The sequence below is a fragment of the Budorcas taxicolor genome, chromosome 12 (genome assembly GCF_023091745.1).
Source record: "Budorcas taxicolor isolate Tak-1 chromosome 12, Takin1.1, whole genome shotgun sequence".
NCBI lineage: Eukaryota > Metazoa > Chordata > Mammalia > Artiodactyla > Bovidae > Budorcas > Budorcas taxicolor.
Genome location: NC_068921.1, coordinates 29,661,586 through 29,679,404, shown reverse-complemented (window position 1 = coordinate 29,679,404; position 17,819 = coordinate 29,661,586).

Here is a 17,819-nt window from a genome sequence, read left to right as displayed (position 1 = left end):
CGGCATCCTTGAATGCCTGGCACACAGTAGGTGCTATCATTTTATGTCCCCAAGCTTTCTGTCAACATGTCACCTGCAAAAGATGCTTTCCTTCTGTCTATAGTAAGTGAAGGCTTTGGGCCTTCCCTGGTCCAGTGGCTAAGACTCCATGCTCCCCATGCAGGGGGCCTGGGTTCCATCCCTGGTCAGGGAACTAGATCCCACATGCCGCAACTAAGAGTTCACACACAGCAACTGAAGATCCCACATACTGCAACAAAGACCCAGTGCAGACAGATGAATAAATATTGGAAGAAAGGGAAGACTTTGTTTCTGGCATTAAGTCTTTTAGCACATGTTTTCACTTTAAAGACACATATTCCTGGAAGGAGTTGGGGTAGGTACAAGGGAAAAGGAACATAAACCAGTAATAAGATGATTTATAATAATAATAAATGCTCTAAACTAGACAATGAGAGCAGGGAGACAGAACCAGGTGGGGGCTGGGGACTCCTTTGGATGGAGTGGTCGGAGAGGGCCACTGAGAAAGGCAAGCCGAGTCAAGACCGCATTGAACAGACGGAGTCAGGAATGCAGAGATGGATGCGCGCAGTGTCTAGGAAAGGGGGGACAGCAGACCTGAAGGCTCCAAGGTGGGGACAGACATGGCGTGTCCGAAAACACGAGCGAGCCCGTGTGACTGCTTGGCTGTTGTCACAGTTATCATTAAACATCCAGCTGATGCCAAATAAACAGTTGCTATGGAAGTCTGGAGCTCAGTGCAGAAGTCAGAGCCAGGGTTATAATTTGGGGACTTACCAGTAATTTTTAAAGATTTTGGAAGCCCACAGGACTGGACAAGATCACGTTGGGAGAGAAGGAAACAGTCAGCCTGAGCAGGAGGGTCAGGGGAATGGAAGGGAAACTCGGGACAGGTTTGTGTAAAGGAAACCAAGGAAAGCGTTCTGAGAAGCAAGTGGTCGTGTGCCACGTGTTGCCAAGAGGCCCATTAGGAGAGAACGGGGAAGGGACAGTGTGACCTAGCAGCATGGGAGTGACCTTGACAGATGGCTCCCAGGAAGGTGGCAGAGTGGGAGCTGAGACTGTAGAGAGCAAGTATAAACATCTGGAAGGGTCTATAGTTAGTTCTTTTTACGATTTAAAGGCAGCCTAAGGTAGTTTGAGGGAAACCATGGGATCCCGGGAGTTTTTATTTTAAGGTGGGAGATTCTAGGAGACGTCAATGTGAGATGTGAGTGATAAGTAGAGGGGAAAAGGATGAGTGATTGGACTGGCGTCCTGGTGACATGGAGTGGGGGATCCCCGGAGTCCAGTGCAGGAATCTTGACAGGAGGGTCTACTGTCAAGAGGAAGGTTTTTCGATTTGCTGACATGAAGATGTGGGTACTGACATTGATCATTTCTGTTAAGTGTGAGACAGGGTTACTTGCTGAGAATGTCTGACTTTTTACACAGATTTACTTTACAGAAATGGCAACATTAATAACAATGACAATGATGACAACCACTTATGTGATACTTATTATACTTGGCACGATTCCTAGTGTTTCACACATTATGTTATTGACCCTTCACAACAACCGCTGGAGTGAATACTAGAGTGTTCCCCAGTTTATACTGGTGGTAACTGAGGCACGGATTTAATATCCAGCCCAAGGTCATACAGCTGCTAAGTCAGTGGCAGAGCTGGGTTTTGAACCCAGATATTTTGGCTCTAGAGTTTATTCATATAATCTCTTTGCTCGTCCACCTCTGGTCAAGAACACGTAGCCTCTTCCCAGACCGTGCATCTGGTTCTAAAACACCAGCACAGGTAAAGATGGCCATGAATCAAGAGTTAGGGATTCTAACCCTAACTGGTGGTCCAGTGGCCAAGACTCCACGCTCCCAATGCAGGGGGCCTGGGTTCCGTCCCTGGTCAGGGACCTAGATCCCATGTGCCGCAGCTAAGAGTTCACATGCCACAACTAAAGATCCCCTGCTGCCAGGTAAATGACTATTAGAATCCAAGAGTTAATCATGAAGTAACTCTACATAAGAGATGAAAGGCAAGTATGATTACATATCAAATTACAGAAGCAATATGTACTACGAGGTGAGAAAAGGAAAAACCGGCTCACTGAAACTGAATTTTTGTTCTAGAACTCTGAAAAACAGTACCTCTGGTAAGAGTTAAGATCCTCATACACTGACCCAGAAGGTCTCCCCGGAGGCACATACCCTAGGGAGACAGGAGACACATCCTTGCCCTGATAAGCTTGAACAAGAATGTTCAGAGTAGCATACACAGTTCAGAAGAGCTGAAAGTCTAGGTGTCCACCGCTTGGAGAATTGGTAAGTTCTGCAATGTCTTTACAGTGTCACATTATGCTGTGGTTAGTATGGGTGAAATACAGCTACATGACATGCCTCAATGTTAAGCAAGTTTTAAAAGATCACAGAATAAAACTTACAGTTGGATCTCCTTTATGTAACTTGAAACTGTGGAAAATGAAAAAATAAATGTATATAGATACACATCTAAAACAAGTAAGAGGATAGACAAAATTCAAGATAGTAGTTACCTCCCCGTCTCTAAATCCTTTTACTTAATCACCCCTCATCTGGAAAGTTCTGTTTCCCATGTGACATGCCACTGTCCAGGGGTTAGGACGTGGGTATCTGGATATCTTTTCAGGGAGTGTCATCAGCTCACCACAGTATGTGATGTGATACTTTGGCAGACAGGTGAGTGAGGGGAATCTGAGGATGGCCTGCCTACTCCTTTCCTTCACTCATTCATTCACACTTGACAGATATATTTTGGGCAACTACCTTGTGCCAGGGGGCTTCCCTGGTGACTCAGACAGTAAAGAAACTGCCTGCAGCGCAGGAGACGGAGGTTTGATCCCTGGGTTAGGAAGGTCCCCTGGAGAAGGGAGTGGTAACAACCCATTTCAGTATTCTTGCCTGGAAGAGCCTGGCAGGCTATAGTCCATGGGGTAGCAAAGCGTGGGACATGACTGAGAGACTAACACTTCGTGCCAGGCATTGTGGTAAACACTGGGTGCTCGGTGATGCCACCTAGATCATCTCTTACCAGCAAACACCCACACAAACACAAATTTATTTTACATAGCTAGCCATTCTTGGGCTTCCCTGGTGGCTCAGACGGTAAAGAATCTGCCTGCAATGCAGGAAACTTGGGTTCGATCCCTGGGTCAGGAAGATCCCCTGGAGAAGGGAATGGCAACCCACTCCAATATTCTTGCCTGGGAAATCCCATGGACAAAGGAGCCTGGTGGGTTACAGCACTTGGGGTCACAAAGAGTCAGACATGACTGAGCGACCAACACCTTAACTTCAGTCATTCTTTACACAGAGAAGAAATTAGGCTAAAGACCTGCCTGAGGGACTTCCCTGGCGGTCCAGTGGTTAAAAAAAAGCTCCTACTGCAGGGGGCATGGGCTTGATCCTTGGTCTGGGAGCTAAGATCCTGCTTCCTATGTGGCCAAAGAAAGAAAGAATGACCTAAAGATCTGTCTGGTATTATTCTGGGCTTCTCTGCCCACAAGTTTGCTGGACATTTTCAGACATTCCCAAACCTAGAATTTCTTTTTACTAGATTATCTTCCTGTCTTATTTCCACACCCCCTCCCCACTCCACCATCGAGTTTCTACTGATTTTATAACCCAAATTGGGAGTTATTCTGCTCCTTTTTTATCAGGGCAGGATGAGCACAGAGTTAAACGGTCCTGTGCTGGCCTCATTATTATGTGACCTTGGGCTGGTCACGTCGTGTCTCTGGGCCTCAGTTTGGTAATGAAATGCAGTTTGAACTTTAAAATGCTATGATTCTGCTATCTAAATAGAGGGCCCCTATCACTGACTATCCCCCCATAGGTGCTATTTCCACATCTGTGCTCCATTCTGAAAAGACCTTAATCTCGATTTACAATGAATTATCTGCTCTATCAATCTGGAAAATTTTGTCAGATTGAGTTTAATCAATTTGAAGTACATCTGACTTTCATTCACGGATTCAGAAACCCAGGAGAACTGTAATAAGGGTTTTAAGATAATACTTTGTATGGACACAAAAGTTAACTTTGGCTCGTTCAATCGATACTAAGTTTTCTCTTAGGTTTTAAGGTTCTGGAGATCTCATAGTAAGCAAAAACAGAAAGTTTATTGTTCTTGCAGAATTTATCACCAAGGGCATAGATAGGAATCAAAAACTACTGGGCTTCCCTGGTGGCTCAGTGGTAAAGATTCTGCCTGCCATTGTGGAAGACGTGGGTTCAATCCCTGGTCTGGGAAGTTCTCACAAGCCACGGAGCAACTGGAGCCCGTGCACCACAACCACTGAGGTGCAGCTCCTGGAGCCCCAGAGCCCGTGCTCTGCAAAAAGGGAAGCTGCCGCAGTGAGAAGGCTGAGCACCACAGTGGAGAGGAGCCGCCAGCCACCACAACCAGAGAAGAGCCCTCATAGCAACAAAGACCCAGCACAGCCAAACAAAGCAGGCAGACTGCTGCCACTGACTCACATGACCGTGAACTTCCACACAGGCTCACAGGGACTTGGGCTTTGATTTGAGATACAAAACTAAAAAGCAGTTAACCAGGGAAAGGGTCAGGAGGAGAGCATTTCAGGAAGAAAAAACAGAAGATGCAAAGGTTCTGTGGTGGAGGGATCTCAGCTTCTTTGAGAAACTGAGGGAAGCCAGTGAGGCTGCCGTGCTCTGGGGTCGCGTTTCACGTCCCCTGTGACGGGCTTTTCTCACGGGCCTTTCCATGCGCTCACTGTTCCATAACAGAATCCCACAGAGTGGTCACTGCATGTATGTTTACACTGTAATTCATCTAAGGATTTCTCCAGTATCAGTTATTTTGACCATTTGCCATTTCCACACTTTGGATTCATTTTTATAAGGGATTAAATAGAAGCTTGCTCCTTGGAAGAAAAGCAATGACAAATGTAGACAGCGTATTAAAAAGCAGAGACATCACTTGGCCAACAAAAGTCCATATAGTCAAAGCTATGTTTTTTCCAGTAGTCATGTATGGATGTGCGAGTTGGACCATAAAGAAGGCCAAGTGCCGAAGAATTGATGCTTTGGAATTGCGATGCTGGAGAAGACTCCTGAGAGTCCCTTGAACACCAAGGAGATCAAACCAGTCAATCCTAAAGGAAATCAACCCTGGATATTCACTGGAAGGACAGATGCTGAAGCTCTCATACGTTGGCCACTTAATGTGAAGAGTTGACTCATTGGAAAAGACCCTGATGCTGGGAAAGACTGAAGGCAAAAGGAGAGGGCAGCAGAGGATGAGATGGTTGGATGGCATCACCAACTCTGGATATGAGTTTGAGCAAACTCCAGGAGATAGTGAAGGACAGAGGAGCCTGGTGTGCTGCAGTCCATGGGGTGGCAGAGAGTCAGACACAACTTAGTGACTGAACAACAACAAATATGTGGAATATAAAATATGACACTAACATATCTACAGAACAGAGACAGACTCACAGACATGGAGAACAGACTTATGGTTGCCAAGGGGCAGAGAGGGTATGGAGGGAAGGATGGGAGGTTTGGGGTTAGCAGATGCACTAGTCCTAGCCCATCCATATAGGATGGATAAATAACAAGGTCCTGCCATATTTTTAGCACAGGGAACTCTATTCAATATCTGTGACAATAATGGGAAAGAATATGTATGTGTGTGTGTGGGTGTAAATCACTTTGGTATACAGTAGAAATTAACAACACTGTAAATCATCTATACTTGAAGTAAATCAATGTGATTAGTTTTATCTGTTTGGGAATGCCATTTGCATTTATCAATTAGTTTTCCTTTCACAGTTGTATAAGAGCTATAACATAAATTGTCATGGATTGAACTCTGTGCTAAGTCACTTCTGACACTTTGCAACCCTGTGGACTGTACTCTCTCCATGGGATTCTCCAGGAAAGAATACTGGAGTGGGTTGTCATTTCCTACTCCAGGGGGTCATTCTGACCCAGGTCTCGAACCCAGGTCTCCTGCATTGGCAGGCGGGTTCTTCCTTGTCTGAGCCACCTGGGAAGCCCAAAGTCATAAAACCTGGATTTTAATCCTGACTCTACAACTTACTATGTAATGCTGAACAAGTTGATTAACCTCTCTACACCTCAGTGTTCTCTTCTGTAAAATGCATAGAACCATAGTTCCTATCTTTTAGGCTGTTGTGAGGAATAAATGAGTTAAGTGATATAATCAATGAGAATACCCAGCACAATATATAGAAACCTACATTAAAGCTGTGTCTTGTTTAAAAATTATTCATGCCATTTTGCTTATCTTCCTAATTCTGATAAATTTCCCTAGTAAAACAAAAAAATTATTGATAGAGCCATATAGCTAACTTAAAATATTTCTGTGCTATTTGTAAATAGCTCTTATAATTGAAAAAAAAAACTTAGAAATAAAGGATATAGGACATTTTAAAATTTCCAAGCAAAAGGGATTTAGTAAAGTTGCCAACAAGAAATCTTGGGAGAAAAATAGCATGAGCTATCCTTGGCGCTAGTTCTAACAAAGGTGCAAATATTTGCTTCTAAAGCTGCACATACCTTTGGTATAGAAGAGTTGTAATGGGGATAACATGGTTTTCCAAGGACCCAAAGGATTAGTTAAAAATTCAATTTCCTTTTCGCATTAGGCAACAGAATCATAAAACTCTCTGAAAACATAATACCATAAAACACATACTCAGACTTTTGGGGCGCTCTGTAAACTATAAATCCCAAAGTTTCAACTTCCAACTGGGAGGAATATGAGATGGAATGTGGGAACTTTTCACCTAGCTGAGGATTTGCCATCTGTTATTAGATTCCTACTGCTGCTGTAACAAATGACTGCAACTCAGCAGGCTTAAAACATCAGTTATTATCTTAGAGTTCTGGGGGTCAGATGTCCGGAACGGGTCTCGCAGGCTCATCAAGGGTCATCAGGGCTGCTTTCCTCCTGGAGCTTCCAAGGGGGAACTCATCTCCTTCCCTTTAAGCAAGGGATCTATTTCCCTGCAACCCCCGGATGCCACCTGCACGTGCACCCCTCGGCTCCTGGCTCCTGGTTCCATCTTCAAAGATGGCAGCGTGTCATCACGTTTAAACCTCTCTCCACCTCTGGCCCTCCTGCCTCCCTCTTAATGGGTCCAGTGATTACATTGGACTGACTGGGAAAGCCCACAATACCCTCCCCGTCTCAAAGTCTTTTCCTTCATCACATCTGCACACCTTTTGCCACCTGAGGTGACGTGTACAGGCCCTGAGGGATGAGGATGTGGACGTTTCTGGGGACCGCGGTTCTGTCCACCACACCATTCGAGGCTCTGTTCTTCCTTGAAGTCAGATTTACTTGGGTGTGTTTCTGTTCAGTGCTACCTTGGGCTCCGTGGATGATGACGCTATGTGTGTGACAAACGTTTTCTCTGCCAACTCAACTCTGCATGCATTTTTGTACAACTTGAACGCAACCGACATTGTCCTAAAACTCTGTTTTTAGTTTACAGCTGAACACACTTCTCTCCCTGTCATCACACAGGATGTGTGGAACCAATGGACGAGAGGCCCCCTAACAGTTCTGTAACAGCTCATCATGTTGGTTTGCACACAATCATCACCTCCTGGTGTTCTCACATTTTGTTATGGGAGGTGGAGCACCTCAGAGAAATGCTGGCAACAAGGTGACATGAGGACTGCCTGGTGATGTCTGGAAGCCAGCCTCCTTTGTCATGCTACCGTTTCTTACTGTTTCCAAGGATAAGGTCTCTGGCTTGGCCTTTAAGATGCTTAGCACTAGCTAATTTAGGAAATTTCCACAGTGGCTCTTTAGGAACTACAAGTAAGGGAAATGACCTTATGGATGAAATCACAGCTAAATTTAAATAGAATTCCAACAAACAGTTTTAGAAGCCTTTGCAAAAATTGAGTTCATTGCCACTTTCATGGTGAATTCTATTCCAAGAGATGATTTCAACTGCAATTCCCCCTAAGAGTGAAAAATGGATTTAAACAGGGATGTTCTGAAAAGCACAAATTCACAAAAATTCTGCTTTTACATTGCATGCCATGAATGACACAAGCCCTCACTATGAGACTTACGAATGCAATTTTCTGGCAGGAAACCTGGGCGTTCAAAAGAAGAAGAAAAGTAGCTGTCTGAGAAACACGCTCACCAGCCCAAAACCAAGGGATGGCCTAGAGATACAAAGCACAGCAGAAATGACACTTTCAATGATGGTCTTGCAAGATCGGCTGTCTGGTGGGCAGGCACCCTCAGGGCAGTTACAACAAGCAATTTGTTTCCTAACATGCAGGTCCCTCCCCCCAGTTCCTCATTGGGATGTATCATCTTCCCAGATGTCACCTAAGTTTCATTATTTCCTTACAGGGTATCCTTCGTTCTCCCTTCCCAACTTACATCCTCATTTTAAAACAAAGACTTTCGAAGGCGGTCCTAAGATGGCAGAGGAATAGGACAGGAAGACCACTTTCTCCCTCACAAATTCCTCAAAAGAACATTTCAACACTGAGCAAACTCCACAAAACAACTTCTGTAGGCTGGCAGAGGACATCAGGCAACCAGAAAAGCAGACCATTGTCTTCAAAAACAGGTAGGAAAAAATATAAAAGACGACAAAGGAGACAAAGGAGGTGGGGAGGGAGCTCCGTCCCAGGAAGGAAAGCCCGTCCCGGGAAGGGAATTTTAAGAAGAGAGGTTTCCAAACACCAGGAAACACTCTCCCTGCCGAGTCTGTGGCGAGCCTTGGAAACACAGAGGGCAACATAACAGGAAGGGAAAAATAAAGAAATAATTAAAACCAAGAGATCACAAGCCCAACAGTAACTCCCCCAGTGGAAAAGCAGCACAGACGCCTGCATCCACCACTGGGAAGTGGGGGCAGGGCAGGGAAGAGCAGGAGGCGCGGGCTGCAGTGCTTTGTAAGAATCGGGCAGGAACGCCCCACGTGCAACCAGAACGATCTAACTTGGGCTAGCAAACCAGACTGTGGGATAGCTACCACGCGAAAAGCTCAAACATAAGACACCTCCAGGACCGAGCACAGAACAAAGGACGGAATGGAAAAAGCCGGCTGCAGACCATCCCCCGCCGGGGACAGGCAGCCAGAGCCGTAAGGGCTGGAAAGGGGAAATTGCAGACCTGGAGAGACTTCACTTACCAAACTGCAAGCAGGCTTCTTTGCTAAGACTTCTGGGGATGCTGGACAGTTACCATCTGCCTCACAAGGGGCGCCAGCGGTCCACCCAGAAAACTGAGCAGCAGAGGCAGAAAAGGCGACAAGTCGCAGCGATCGCGCTTGCCAAACTCCTGAGCTACTCGGACCTGGGAAGGGCACAAAGCGCAGTCCCAACCGAATCTGTGCCTCTGAGGGCTACCTGAGCGCCGAACCTGAGCAGCTTAGACCGGGGAAGTGCACGCAGCCTAGGGCCGGCCTCAGACGGTTCCCGGCTGAGCATCGTAGAGCCGGAGCGGTTTGTACGCCGCGAGAAGGAACAGGTCCAGCAGGGCTGAGACACTGTGTGCACACGACAGCACTATTTGTTTGCAGCATCCCCCCTCCCCAGAGCGCGACTGAACTAGTGAGCCTAAAAAACTGGCATAAAGAAGAAGTTAAACAGAGGGAACCGCCTTGGAAGTGACCCCACAATGCCCACAACATCAGAGAAGGGCCAGATGTATTTTTACTATTTTTAAAATCATTCCTTTTTTCCCCTTTTTTCTGACTTTTTAAAAATAGTTAAGTCTTCTATTTCTCCTCTGATTTTTATTTCTATAACCTATTATTAATATTCAAAAAAAAGACTTTTTTTTTTAAGGCAAACACCATATATAGTCTTTGGGTGGTTATTGGTGTTTGTTTTTTGTTTGTTTGTTTTTTTAAATAATTCTTGTGGCTTTTTTTTTCTTTTTTCCTTTTTCCTTCTGCTTCTTTTCTTTAATATTGTATTTTTGAAAATCAAACCTCTACTCTAGATTTTTAATCTTTGCTCTTCGGTTTTTGTTGTCAATTTTGTACATTTAAAAACCCAAACTTCACTACCCAACTTTACCTGAGAGCGAGATTACAGGCTTGACCACTCTCTCCTCCTTTGGACTCTCCTTTTTCTCCACCAGGTGGCCTCTGTCTCTTTTCTCCCCCATCTCTTCTCTATCCAACTCTGTGAATCTCTGTGTGTTCCAGACGGTGGAGAACACCTAAGGAACTGGTTACTGGCAGGATTTGTCTCTCTCCTTCTCATTCCTCTCTCTTATCCTCCTGGCCACCTCTGTCTAATTCCTCCCTCTCCTCTTCCCTGTATAACTCCATAAATACCTCTGAGCGGTCCAGACTATGGAGCACACATAAGGAAGTGACTACTGGCTAGCTTGCTCTCTCCTCTTTTGATCTCACTGCATCTCATTCCAGTCACCTCTAACTACCCCCTCCCTCTTCTCTTCTCCTTGTAACTCAGTGAACCTCTCTGGGTGTCCCTCAATGTGGAGAAACTTTTCATCTTTAACCTAGATGTTTTATCATCGGTGCTGTATAGATGGAGAAGTCTAGAGGCTACTGTAAAAATAAAACTGAAAACCAGAAGCAGGAGGCTTAAGTCCAAAACCTGAAAACATCAGAGAACTCCTGAATTCAGGGAACATTAAGCAATAGGAGCTCATCAAAAGCCTCCATACCTACACTGAAACCAAGCTCCACCCAAGGACCAACAAGTTTCAGAACAAGACATACCATGCAAATTCTCCAGCAACACAGGAACACACTCCTGAGCTTCAATATACAGGCAGCTCAAAGTTACTCCAAAACCTTTGATGTCTCATAACCCATTACTGATCACTCCACTGCACTCCAGAGAGAAGAAACCCAGCTCCACCCACCAGAACTCCAACACAAGCCTCCCTAACCAGGAAACCTAGACAAGCCACTGATACAACCCCACCCACAGTGAGGAAGCTCCATAATAAAGAGAACTCCACAAATTACCAGAATATAAAAGGCCACCCCAAACGCAGCAATATAATCAAGATGAAGAGACAGAGGAATACTCAGCAGGTAAAGGAACAGGAGGGTTGCCCACCAAACCAAACAAAAGACGAAGAGGTAGGGAATCTACCTGAGAAAGAATTCCGAATATTGATAGTGAAAATGATCCAAAATCTTGAAATCAAAATGGAATCACAGATAAATAGCCTAGAGACAAGGATTGAGAAGATGCAAGAGAGGTTTAACAAGGACCTAGAAGAAATAAAAAAGAGTCAATATATAATGAATAACGCAATAAAGGAGATCAGAAACACTCTGGAAGCAACAAATAGCAGAATAACGGAGGCAGAAGATAGGATTAGTGAAATAGAAGATAGAATGGTAGAAATAAATGAATCAGAGAGGAAACAAGAAAAATGAATTAAAAGAAATGAATTTCAGAAACCTCCAGGACAATATGAAACGCTCCAACATTCGAATTATAGGAGTCCCAGAAGAAGAAGACAAAAAGAAAGACCATGAGAAAATCCTTGAGGAGATAATAGTTGAAAACTTCCCTAAAATGGGGAAGGAAATAATCACCCAAGTCCAAGAAACACGGAGAGTTCCAAATAGGATAAACCCAAGGCGAAATACCCCAAGACACATATTAATAAAATTAACAAAGATCAAACACAAAGAACAAATATTAAAAGCAGCAAGGGAAAAACAACAAATAACACACAAGGGGATTCCCATAAGGATAACAGCTGATCTTTCAATAGAAACTCTTCAGGCCAGGAGGGAATGGCAAGACATACTTAAAGTGATGAAAGAAAATAGCCTACAGCCCAGATTACTGTACCCACCAAGAATCTCATTCAAATATGAAGGAGAAATCAAAAGCTTTACAGACAAGCAAAAGCTGAGAGAATTCAGCACCACCAAACCAGCTCTCCAACAAATTCTAAAGGATATTCTCTAGACAGGAAACACAAAAAGGGTGTATAAACCCGAACCCAAAACAATAAAGTAAATGGTAACAGGATCATACTTATCAATAATTACCTTAAACGTAAATGGGTTGAATGCCCCAACCAAAAGACAAAGACTGGCCGAATGGATACAAAAACAAGACCCCTCTATATGCTGCTTACAAGAGACCCACCTCAAAACAAGGGACACATACAGACTGAAAGTGAAGGGCTGGAAAAAGATATACCATGCAAATAGAGACCAAAAGAAAGCAGGAGTGGCAATACTCATTTCCAATAAAATAGACTTTAAAACAAAGGCTGTGAAAAGAGACGAAGAAGGCCACTGCATAATGATCAAAGGATCAATCCAAGAAGAAGGTATAACAATTATAAATATATATGCACCCAATATAGGAGCACCGCAATATGTAAGACAAATGCTAACAAGTATGAAAGGGGAAATCAACAATAACACAATAATAGTGGGAGACTTTAATACCCCACTCACACCTATGGACAGATCAACTAAACAGAAAATCAACAAAGAAATGCAAACTTTAAATGATACATTAGACCAGTTAGACCTAATTGATATCTATAGGACATTTCACCCCAGAACAATGAATTTCACCTTTTCTCAAGTGCTCATGGAACATTCTCCAGGATAGATCACATCCTGGGCCATAAATCTAAACTTGATAAATTCAAAAAAATCGAAATCATTCCAAGCATCTTTTCTGACCATAATGCATTAAGATTAGATCTCAATTACAGGAGAAGAACTATTAAAAATTCCAACATATGGAGGTTGAACAACACACTTCTGAATAACCAATAAATCACAGAAGAAATCAAAAAAGAAATCAAAATATGCATAGAAACTAATGAAAATGAAAACACAACAACACAAAACCTGTGGGACACTATAAAAGCAGTGCTAAGAGGAAAGTTCATAGCAATACAGGCATACCTCAAGAAACAAGAAAAAAGTCAAATAAATAACCTAACTCTATACCTAAAGCAACTAGAAAAGGAAGAATTGGAGAACCCCAGAGTTAGTAGAAGGAAAGAAATCTTAAAAATTAGGGCAGAAATAAATGCTAAAGAAACAAAAGAGACTATAGCAAAAATCAACAAAGCCAAAAGCTGGTTCTTTGAAAGGATAAATAAAATTGACAAACCATTAGCCAGACTCGTCAAGAAGCAAAGAGAGAAAAATCAAATCAATAAAATTAGAAATGAAAATGGAGAGATCACAACAGACAACACAGAAATACAAAGGATCATAAGAGACTACTATCAGCAGTTATATGCCAATAAAATGGACAACGTGGAAGAAATGGACAAATTCCTAGAAAAGTACAATTTTCCAAAACTGAACCAGGAAGAAATAGAAAATCTTAACAGACCCATCACAAGCACGGAAATTGAAACTGTAATCAGAAATCTTCCAGCAAACAAAAGCCCAGGTCCAGACAAATTCACAGCTGAATTCTACCAAAAATTTCAAGAAGAGCTAACACCTATCCTCCTCAAACTCTTCCAAAAAATTGCAGAGGAAGGTAAACTTCCAAACTCATTCTATGAGGCCACCATCACCCTAATACCAAAACCTAACAAAGATGCCACAGAAAAAGAAAACTACAGGCCAATATCACTGATGAACATAGATGCAAAAATCCTCAACAAAATTCTAGCAATCAGAATCCAACAACACATTAAAAAGATCATACACCATGACCAAGTGGGCTTTATCCCAGGGATTCAAGGATTCTTCAATATCCGCAAATCAATCAATGTAATTCACCACATTAACAAATTGAAAAATAAAATCCATATGATTATCTCAATAGATGCAGAGAAGGCCTTTGACAAAATTCAACATCCATTTATGATAAAAACTCTCCAGAAAGCAGGAATAGAAGGAACATACCTCAACATAATCAAAGCTATATATGACAAACCCACAGCAAACATTATCCTCAATGGTGAAAAATTGAAAGCATTTCCCCTAAAGTCAGGAACAAGACAAGGGTGCCCACTTTCACCACTACTATTCAACATAGTTTTAGAAGTTTTGGCCACAGCAATCAGAGCAGAAAAAGAAATAAAAGGAATCCAAATTGGAAAAGAAGAAGTAAAACTTTCACTGTTTGCAGATGACATGATCCTCTACATCGAAAACCCTAAAGACTCCACCAGAAAATTACTAGAGCTAATCAATGAATATAGTAAAGTTTCAGGATATAAAATCAACACACAGAAATCCCTTGCATTCCTATACACTAATAATGAGAAAGTAGAAAAAGAAATTAAGGAAACAATTCCATTCACCATTGCAACGAAAAGAATAAAATACTTAGGAATATATCTACCTAAAGAAACTAAAGACCTGTACATAGAAAACTATAAAACACTGGTGAAAGAAATCAAAGAGGACACTAATAGATGGAGAAATATACCATGTTCATGGATCGGAAGAATCAATATAGTGAAAATGACTATACTACCCAAAGCAATTTACAAATTCAATGCAATCCCTATTAAGCTACCAGCCATATTTTTCACAGAACTAGAACAAATAATTTCAAGATTTGTATGGAAATACAAAAAACCTAGAATAGCCAAAGCAATCTTGAGAAAGAAGAATGGAACTGGAGGAATCAACTTGCCTGACTTCAGGCTCTACTACAAAGCCACAGTCATCAAGACAGTATGGTACTGGCACAAAGACAGAAATATAGATCAACGGAACAAAATAGAAAGCCCAGAGATAAATCCACACACATATGGACACCTTATCTTTGACAAAGGAGGCAAGAATATACAATGGAGTAAAGACAATCTCTTTAACAAGTGGTGCTGGGAAAACTGGTCAACCACTTGTAAAAGAATGAAACTAGATCACTTTCTAACACCATACACAAAAATAAACTCAAAATGGATTAAAGATCTAAATGTAAGGCCAGAAACTATAAAACTCCTAGAGGAGAATATAGGCAAAACACTCTCTGACGTAAATCACAGCAGGATCCTCTATGATCCACCTCCCAGAATACTGGAAATAAAAGCAAAAATAAACAAATGGGATCTAATTAAAATTAAAAGCTTCTGCACAACAAAAGAAAATATAAGCAAGGTGAAAAGACAGCCTTCTGAATGGGAGAAAATAATAGCAAATGAAGCAACTGACAAACAACTAATCTCAAAAATACACAAGCAACTTATGCAGCTCAATTCCAGAAAAATAAACGACCCAATCAAAAAATGGGCCAAAGACTAAATAGACATTTCTCCAAAGAAGACATACGGATGGCTAACAAACACATGAAAAGATGCTCAACATCACTCATTATTAGAGAAATGCAAATCAAAACCACAATGAGGTACCACTTCACACCAGTCAGAATGTTGGCGATCCAAAAATCTGCAAGCAATAAATGCTGGAGAGGGTGTGAAGAAAAGGGAACCCACCTACACTGTTGGTGGGAATGCAAACTAGTACAGCCACTTTGGAGAACAGTGTGGAGATTCCTTAAAAAATTGCAAATAGAACTACCTTATGCACCAGCAATCCCACTGCTGGGCATGCACACCGAGGAAACCAGAATTGAAAGAGACACATGTACCCCAATGTTCATCGCAGCACTGTTTATAAGAGCCAGGACATGGAAACAACCTAGATGTCCATCAGCAGATGAATGGATAAGCAAGCTGTGGTACATATACACAATGGAGTATTACTCAGTGGTTAAAAAGAATACATTTGAATCAGTTCTGATGAGATGGATGAAACTGGAGCCGATTATACAGAACGAAGTAAGCCAGAAAGAAAAACACCAATACAGTATACTAACACATATATATGGAATTTAGAAAGATGGCAATGACGACCCTGTATGCAAGACAGCAAAAAAGACACAGATGTGTATAACAGACTTTTGGACTCAGAGGGAGAGGGAGAGGGTGGGATGATTTGGGAGAATGGCATTGTAACATGTATACTATCATGTAAGAATCGAATCACCAGTCTATGTCCGAAGCAGGATACAGCATGCTTGGAGCTGGTGCACGGGGATGACCCAGAGAGATGTTGTGGGGAGGGAGGTGGGAGGGGGGTTCATGTTTGGGAACACATGTACACCCGTGGTGGATTCATGTCAATGTATGGCAAAACCAATACAGTATTGTAAAGTAAAATAAAGTTAAAAAATTAAAAAATAAATAAATAAATAAAATAAAATAAAGTAAAACAAAGACTTTCTTGCTAGTTTGTCCCTTCCCCAACATCCTATTCACTTCCAGGTACATGTGCTGCATCACATCCACAAGCCATCAGGCAAGTTCATGGCCAGGGCACAGGCCACAGGTGGAGTCCTGTCTCTTTAGGATCCAGTCTGATCTCCCTCCCCCAGCCTCATCTAAAGAGTCCAGGCTTCAGTTTTGTCTAAAGAGTCCAGGCAACAATGTTGTCTTGAAAATGGACCACTTCAAGTTTCTATTTCTTACAATTGTTTTCAAATGATTGCATTTAAGTTCTATTATTTGCACTTTGAGGGAGCAGAGAACCAAATACCAAGTCCCTGAGGAAACTGCCAGGCATCTGTGGGCCATGTGGTACCTCAAGTCAGATCAGACAGGCCCACAGGGAGTTAGGAAGGCTCCATTGGTAACAGCCAACTGTGGGGAGGGGGAGCACAGGTTAGAAAACACTGTGATAACTCAGAACTGTTCCCTGGAGATACTGCTTCTCCAGAAGATGGAGGAGCCAGAATCCCATGGTGACTCTGAAAAGAAGAGGGAGCAGATCGGGTGGCTAGTCACTGTAGCACACAGAAAAATCACCCCAGAAAAGGAGTGCCTACCAAGTACAGAAATACAAAGAACAAGCCTGTGTTACTGAACCCTGGAGGAAAAAGAAAATATGCTGGTGTCTTTGGGGGTGTGGGGGTCGTGTTAAATAGTTCCCACCTTTCCCAGTTAGGTGCCACCTCCTGACCTCTGCCACCCCTGGGACCCCATAATTCACACTGCATTTAGAGACTCCTGCTGTCTGGTAGTTGTTCCGACTGCAATTTCTGTCCAAGAAGAGAAACCACACAGCTCGCGGGGTTGCTGGGGCCCCCTACCAAATCCACTGTTCACGATCATGACAGTGTTAGGGTAGTTAGAACAGAACGAGTCCAAGATGGTGGCTAGAAGAACCACTCATTGGGTAAACAAAAGAAAAAGGCTGTGAAACAGGAAGCCGAGGACTGGACTGAGAACCTCTGACAGGACAAACATGCCCCAAACACCTCCCCTCCTCTGATTGGCCTTAGGCGTAGGCCTCTTGGCATTCCCTTCCCTGATTGGTGGTGGATACAAGCCCTATTTTGCATAAGGCTGAACCAATCGGGCTCCAGAGAGAAGAGACAGACCCTATAAGAGGGGAAGGAAGAGGAAGCCATGTTTATGAAGTCAGTCACAAGGGTGCAGTATCTGCTGCCTCTTGGAACTGTAACTAGTCTGTCGAGACAAGAAACTTGAGGGTACCCTGTCTGCTGCCTCTTTAATAAATCCTGCGTACTTGAGCTATAATTAGTCTGTTGTTTCAAATGCTTGCTTGGATGAGAGAAGAGCAGAGAAATCCCATCTGCTCTAGTTGTGGGTTAGGCTGTCGTTTCAAATCTTTGTTACAACAAGACAAGAGCCAAGGGAGATGAATAAACTGAACCGACAGTAAATAGTGTGCATTCTGGTCCCACTCTAGGTGGGAGAGCAGGGTCTGTATGATAAATCCACTGTAACATTCCAACATCCCTCAATCTTGGATGCCTTTCTCTGCAGTCCACCAAGG